The following is a 7,617-nucleotide window of genomic DNA, read 5'->3' as shown; positions in this document are numbered from 1 at the left end:
AATTAAGATGTTCTTGATTTTATTTTTACCTTTGGAGCGATATTTATTAGTGTTAGGACTTGGTATAAACTTACGTGGCTCGTGACCTCTCCTGGAAAGTTTCCCCAGGAAGAATGCAGTCCTTCGAACTGAAAAAAGTTCCTCATCGTTGCCCCAGCAATTCCACTTACGACTCTTAAAACCAATTGTCTGTCCTTAGCGACATTAGCTTAGGATGCTGTTCCTTTTTTTGAAGGGACAGGGAACTTCTCCAACTTAATGTCATTTCAGAAAAAAATCACATGGCCGTAGCTCATGACTAGTGGGAACTGCAACATAATCTTGCAGTGGATTAGCTGGAGGAAGTTCTCCACCGCACACCCCAAGTTTGTGCATGTGTGTCTCCTTGGACCTTTCCGCCGATTCCCTTGGTTATGTGCTGGCTCATTCGCCAACTGCCTTTTTCTCCTGCGCACCCCATCCTTTGTGTGGGGGCAGTGCATACCAATTGTTGCTTTCCCTATTTCCCTCCTCACCTTCCTGTATCCCACCATCCCTGGGCGGTGTGAGGATAATCCACACGCACCTTTCAGAGCTGTTACCTAGCTAAGGCTGAGGTAACTTCCCTTCTGTTTTCTGTGTGTGTGTTCATGTGTGTTATTTGTGTGTTTCCTTGCTCTCCCCACCCTCTGAGGCAAATGTGTATGCTGTGTCTTGTGTTTCTTGGAAGAGATAGCTCATTCCACTTTGTGAAGCCACGTTGTAGAAGTGTATTCTCCATGGGGTGCTCAGTTTTGCTGACAAACTGGAATGGCCAGGGTAGGAGATCAATCCAGTTTGCTGCTGGAGGGAATTACCATTTCTGGTGTGGGCTGTTTGCTTTCCTGATGCAGAACTCAAGCAGGGATCATAATCGTTTATTCCTGCATAGGACGAGGCCGTGTGTGTATCAAAAGAAACAGCAAGACACCATAACCCAAAAGAGAAAAGAGGCTTGTTATTTATTTAAATATGCTCCTTTTATAGCCTTTATTTTTTATTTTAACCATACAACCAAAGCCTTCCCCCACCCCCAAATCAGTAGTTTACACTTCCTGTAGACATTAACATAGAATCTGCAGTTGCATGAAACATATATTCCTCACACATTTAAAAGGAAGGGGGGGGAAAGCTACTTCTAACGCACACACTGAAAGATACAATGGTTGCCCACATCTAGAAGTGACAGAGCACCGCCACTTTTAGGTTATACTACAGCTAATGTTATATTTACATTTCGTTTGACCGTGTTTCAGATTGTCTCTTAGAGACAGATGTAGATTAAGTACAAAAGAAACCTACTAGTACCAAGAATTATGAGGTTTCACCAGTTCCTTCCTTTCTTGCGCATTATGGTCAAAAGTGCTGGGTTTGGATAGGTTAAAATGAGTTCAAATCATGATTTCAGTGTGCAGTTGTAGGTGCCGCACTGGGTTCGTTTTTAAAACCAGCAAGAATTGCTTCCAGAATTCTTTCTGAAGTCTACCTTAAGATGTGCACAAATGTGATGTGACAACAGCATCTATGTGCCGAGAAAGGTGTCTGTTCTCTGGCTTGGCTTACAACTCTTCAGCCTCATCTGGAAGAACCGATGGGCAAAGTGTGCTTTCCTACATTAACATCTGCATACATCTCATGATGCAGTTATGCGCCTGTGTTTTTAAAATAACCGATGCCGAAAGATTAGCAAAGTAGAAAGCAGCTCTGTAGCTCTTCCAGATTTGGCTCCCTTATTTCACATTAAAAAGGCCTTGAGCGCCTATTGATTGGCTTTGGTGAAAATGGCATCAGACACCCTTGTGCTCTCAATTCAGCAATGTAAGAAACGTGTTCCGATAGGGTGCCTTGCAGAGAGAGAGAGAGAGAGAGAAGCATTGCTGTTAAACCAGAGTAAGTGGTCTCTTAGGTCCTACTGCATGGAGAATGAGTTGGTACACCAGGACTGTAGCTCACTGGTCAAACATCTACCTTACATGTGGAAGGTCTCAGGTTTGATTCCCAGACTCTCCAAACAGGGCTAGGAAAATACTTTGCTGGAAACCCCGCAGAAGCTGCGGCCAGCCAGTGTAGACAATATGGGCCAATGGCTTGACTCAGTAGAAGGTAGCTTCCTATGTTTCTGTGTAGTGGCTGAGACTCTTTCACCCGTTCCATTTGCTTCTGAGTCACCTCAGTGGCTCTGAGAATCTAGTGGTGCATTATTCACCAACCCTTTCCTGAGTCCACTTAGTGTAGACCCATTATTATTATTTTCCAGAAGAAGGGAGTAGGGACTGTGACTTAAACTGCAGCCGTAGTAAATAATTTAAGACTGCAGCAGTGCTAGGTTTTATGAAGTGCCAGGGCAAAGAGGTTTACTTTTGGCCTGGGTATCTTTTAAGTATTAATTGTTCTGATTGTGGATAAGTGCCAGACTTTTTGCTGAAAACCTGCCAGAACCTTTTACTTACTTAAAGAGTGACTGGGTCATACGTAACCCTAGGACTACGGAGAGAGGCTTGGCAGCAGCTAATGTTGCTTTTAAACAATACTCTGCAATTAGGGGCAATTTCTTCTGAGAAATTATTTAAGGCAGACACATTTATGGCTGGGAAAATTAAGATATGGCCACAACGTTAAGAGAAACAGCTCCAGCAAAAGCCACTTTCCCCAGCCATGATACTCATTTTTTAATGAAGTGTTGCGTTCTGGAAACTAAAAACATGTTGGGCTGATGCCCCTGTTTAGTAACACTGAAATTAAAGTGACAGTATTGCTTTACTGAATATTAAGAACAAGTTTAAATTCTAGAAAATCAGCTGTGTGAAGAAATCAAGAGTATGATGTTTTCAACAATTCTACATGATGAATACACCTGTCTACCTTCGCAGATGCCTTTTGTTCTACATGAAAGAACATGCTTCTTCTAAGGGTGCCTTGGTGGTGGCTGTTTTTTAAAATCATCTTTTGAATCGACTAGAAGGTTTTCAACTGAATAATCTAAAAAGTAGCTAAACTTTACAGTCTTGTCCTATCTAGATCCTACTTTCTTGCTGCATTTCTATATTGTCTTAAATGTTCTACTCCACATGTTTATCTCGAATGGAAGAACAATTACTCTACAGCAATTGCAATGTCACATTAATAGCAATCTGCTGGGGCAGATGCATATGGACTCTGCTACTTAAAATAAATTATAGGGTGTGTGGGTGTGTGTAGATATATGCACATATGTATGTTTTTGTGAAATCATTTTCAATATCTCGTTCCACAATTTAAACACACCTGCCTTTCAAAAGACAAATCCACTTATAGTACCGGAGCAAATGTTTGTCATTAAAAAAAAAGCATCCACAAAAATGCATCGGAACCACAAGTTATGATTAGCTGAGCTTTCAGAACAGGGCACAGATGATGGTTTACATTCCAGAGCTGCAGCAGGGGTGCCAACATGAATAAAATATTGTGGGGGCCCAGATATGCCCCACCCCACATAAACGATCACAGGGAATGATGTGCACACACCATTTGAATGGCAATGCCCATCAACTTGGGGGGGGTCCTACTCAAATGTTTTACTGCGGGGGCTGAAGCCCCCACAGCCCCTGGGAGTTGGTTCCTATGAACCCCTAAGAATTTTGGTTGGATCATGTAAGTTATGTGAGGGGGACTATAGGAACTCATTAGGTCAGCTTTGCACCCTAAATGTTGGAAGCCCATTGTCTATGCTGAATGTGCATCCATGTGCTCATGTCTAGGGGAATCATAGAATTGGAAGGTACCCCAGGAGTAATCTACTCCAACCCCCTGCAATACCCAGGACTGCGTGGAGTATGCACAGGGTAAACAGGAAGTACACCATGCACTGGTACATGCAATTGCCACAAAGAGAGATCCAAAATTTATAGCCATAATTATATGTACCACTGTACTTTACATCTTGCACTATGCCCTTTCTAGGTGCACACGGAACCAATAACTGAAGCAACTATGTACAGTGGTACCCCGGGTTACAGACGCTTCAGGTTACAGACTCTGCCAACCCAGAAATAGTACCTTGGGTTAAAGATGAGAACAGACATTGCGCAGTGGCGGCACGGCGGCAGCGGGAGGTCCCATTAGCTAAAGTGGTGCTTCAGGTTAAGAACAGTTTCAGGTTAAGAACGGCCCTCCAGAACGAATTAAGTTCTTAACCCGAGGTACCACTGTACTACCATGTGAGCCACCCTGATTTTAACCTTGTAAATCCCAGTCAAAGTGAACACTTTAATAGCCCATTGATTTCAATAGGAGAAATGAAACATGTTCAACTCTATTAAAATCAATGTGGCTAATAAAAAAAAAAGTTTCATTTTGGCTGATCATGACCATAGATTTCAATGGGGCTGAATCACATCTGTGTTTCTATAGGTTGTGCACCCAAAGTATCGTCTTCTACATATTGTGCCACCACTTTTAAGAACATTTCCGGATCTAGATGCTTTCAGTGACTACACAATAAATGCTGATGGACTATCCCTACAATCCAGGGAATGATGTGCACATTATATATACCATAATGCTCTAAATCAAGGCTGGGGAACCTGTGGTCCTCTAGACGTTGGGACGTCCATCAGTCCCAATCAGCATGGCCAACCGTCTGAGTTGACAGGAGCTGCAGTCCAACATACGGAGGGCCAGAGCTTCCCCACCCATTTTCCAAACCATGTCATTCCCAGGGAAATGCATGCCCAACAGGCTTAGATACACATAGCTGCATTCCTCTTTCCTAATAAACTAGATTGGTTAAATACCTTGCATGATTCCAGTCTACAATTGGATGCACTTCTCTTTACAGAATACTTGTAGTTTCCTAGATCTCACCCCTGTGCAAACCCACTATTTAAATCCATTTTCACATCAAACACATTTATTATTTTCACATCAACTGTAAATGGTCATATTTCCTACCGTTTCTTAATTCAGTATGAAAACATTGTTCGCTTTCTCAGGTCCCACATAGCCATAAAGCTAAACTATATTTGTCCCTACACATTGATTCTTTAACTCCATGGTTAAAGACTGATGAAGAATAAGGAAGTGGAACCATAAACTGAAGAGGATTTACAAGTCATTGTTGGCACTAATCATGGTTATATATTAACATGTGCAGTGGGCATAGCATGGTTAGGCTTGTGTTATACTAATTCCACTAATCTTTCCAAACAAGACCCATTGTTTGGGTCCCAATATGCCTGCTCCCCTAGAAGTCGTTACCATGGTTAAGGCAACTTATTTGCCTCTTCAGCCTTTCTGCTTGCAAGATAACAAGGTTATCCTTGCTGGTTTCAATACTGCCTCCTTAGATCTCATCTTACAACAGAGCTTCATTCAGCAAACTAAACCATGGTTTCACTGTATGATTGTGATCTTCACTAGGGTTAAGGCAACGATCCATGGTTGATTATTATGTTTGTACTGCGCTAAAATGGAATTAGAAAATCACTGAGATAGCTCTCAATAAGTCAATGCAGCGAATTCCTGACACATGTAACAGGTATGAGTTGTAAACTTGGGTCTAAAAGCACCATTTAGTAATCTGGTATAACTCTTTGAATTCATGTCCCATTTCCCCTCTTTTCTTTGTTAAAACTAAGAAGGCATTTTTCCTATTATTGAGTGTGTGGCAATGAACTATCTCAAAACGTCCTTGCATATATGATAGGAATTAGTTTCAAATTCTCCAGATGTGGTTATGCAAGTCATGTTTCTGTAGAAGTATTATTTCTCAAGTCAAGCAATTTCTGCTCTTCCATTAAGGCATGCTTGTTGGGTGCTTATTTCCTTATGTAGGAGCCTTTCCTACAAGAAGAAAACTGTAAACAAGTCTATAAATATTCGTTTGAAGCCATTAATTCCTAATATACGGTGTGAGACAATTTTTCTTTATGCCTAGCTGGCTGGGCAAACGAGGCCTTTTTAAACACTTGACTGAATCTAACCTGTGTTCTGTAATTGTTTGCAGACTATTGCCTTTTCACAATGAGCTTTCCCCTCCTTAGATGTTTAAAAAATGGCTTTGAACAGAATGCAAATTAACAAACATGCAGGTTTCCGTGATAACCCAATTATCTTACACACTGATGATAAATCACCATTTCCTCTCGCTCATTTTGATCTATGCTATGTATAATATCTTCTGGACTTGTAACAAAAATTAATACCTGCTAGTTATCAAGTTTTGTAAAGATCCCACATACTTCAATTTTCTGATCAATAATCAAGATGGGGATGAGAAATACATTTCAGTTACAGTGGTGCCTCACAAGACGAAAAGAATCCGTTCTGAGAGTCTCTTCGTCTAGCGGTTTTTTCGTCTTGCGAAGCAAGCCCATTGACGGATTAGCGGATTAGTGCTATTAGCGGCTTTTAGCGGCTTATCGGATCAGCTGATAAGCGGTTTAGCGTCTTAGAAAAAGGGGGGGAGGGGAAAAAACCCGCAGGAATTCGCAAGACATTTTCGTCTTGCGAAGCAAGCCCATAGGAGATTCGTTTTGCGAAGCACCTCCAAAACGGAAAACTTTCGTCTAGCGAGTTTTCCGTCTTGTGAGGCATTCGTCTTGCGGGGCACCACTGTATTTCTTCCTCTAATACATTTAATGGTTTGTAAAGCTCGTATCAATGACCTAAATTTCCTACATTTTTAAAATGTCACAGTTCCAAGAATTCAGCTGCACCTAAAGTAGTAGGCTACTGACTAGTTTTGTTTCTTACTAATGTTTTTTCCACTTTTATTATATATTTTTTCTTGAATTGTACCCCCCTCCCTCCCTACTTTCATTGCACCTTTATCCTGCTTATGAATGGAAGTCTTACTGGACTCACATCAAGGCTGCTGAGCAAATCTGCACCTACTTGGGTTTTCCATAGCAATACACTGCCAGCTGCTTCCACACCACTAAACTGGGCCCCCTCTTCCTATTTCAAAGCAACAAGTGAGTATCACATATCAGAGTTTTTACTCACCTTACCTCACACAGCAACTAAGTGAAAACCAGCATTACAGGAGCCTAAAAGATTTAAGCGCCTCTTGAAAATAAAACTAAGTAGTGAAATTACTGGGAACCTGGCACGGGGCCTGCTCGGCAGTGGCACCCACCCTGTGGAATGCCTTTCCGTCAGACGTCAAGGAGACAAACAATGATACAACTTTTAAAAGGCATCTGAATGTATGATGTTTTATTATGTTTTTATATGTGTTGGAAGCTGACCAGAGTGGCTGGGGCAACCCTATAAGATGTGTGGGGTATAAATAGTAAAAATATTATTATTAGGAAGGCAGGCCTTGGAAAGCTGTTTTCAATGCCATGGTCAGTTGTGCTTGTGAAAAGCAATGGATCACAAAAGCCAATGTGATCTCCAGTTAGGGAAGGGGCAGGTAGGGGATGCCAGCAGATATTGGCAGAGGGAGAGAACACCCATGAAGTATGCCATGCATCAAAGGATTACAACAAAGGAAGAATTGGCCAAGGCTGAAAAAGATGCAAAGTGTGACAATGGGAAGGTTAAAAAGGCCATTAAAAGAGTGAGGTTATGGATGGTCCCTCGCCAACATCTATCAATCTTTTACAACAGCATCTC

The 7,617-nt window shown here is 41.6% G+C and overlaps 1 long non-coding RNA gene across 1 annotated transcript in view; it reads left to right on the top strand.

Annotated features, from left to right (window-relative positions):
• LOC308585186 overlaps positions 1-7,617 on the top strand; it is a 42,949-nt gene that overhangs the window by 27,208 nt on the left and 8,124 nt on the right. The gene's annotated exons all lie outside the window — the stretch shown is intronic.

The sequence above is a fragment of the Podarcis bocagei genome (assembly GCF_964188305.1).
Source record: "Podarcis bocagei genome assembly, chromosome: 4".
NCBI lineage: Eukaryota > Metazoa > Chordata > Lepidosauria > Squamata > Lacertidae > Podarcis > Podarcis bocagei.
Note: the sequence above shows the minus strand (reverse complement) of the source record. Positions and strands in the feature narration are given on the sequence as shown.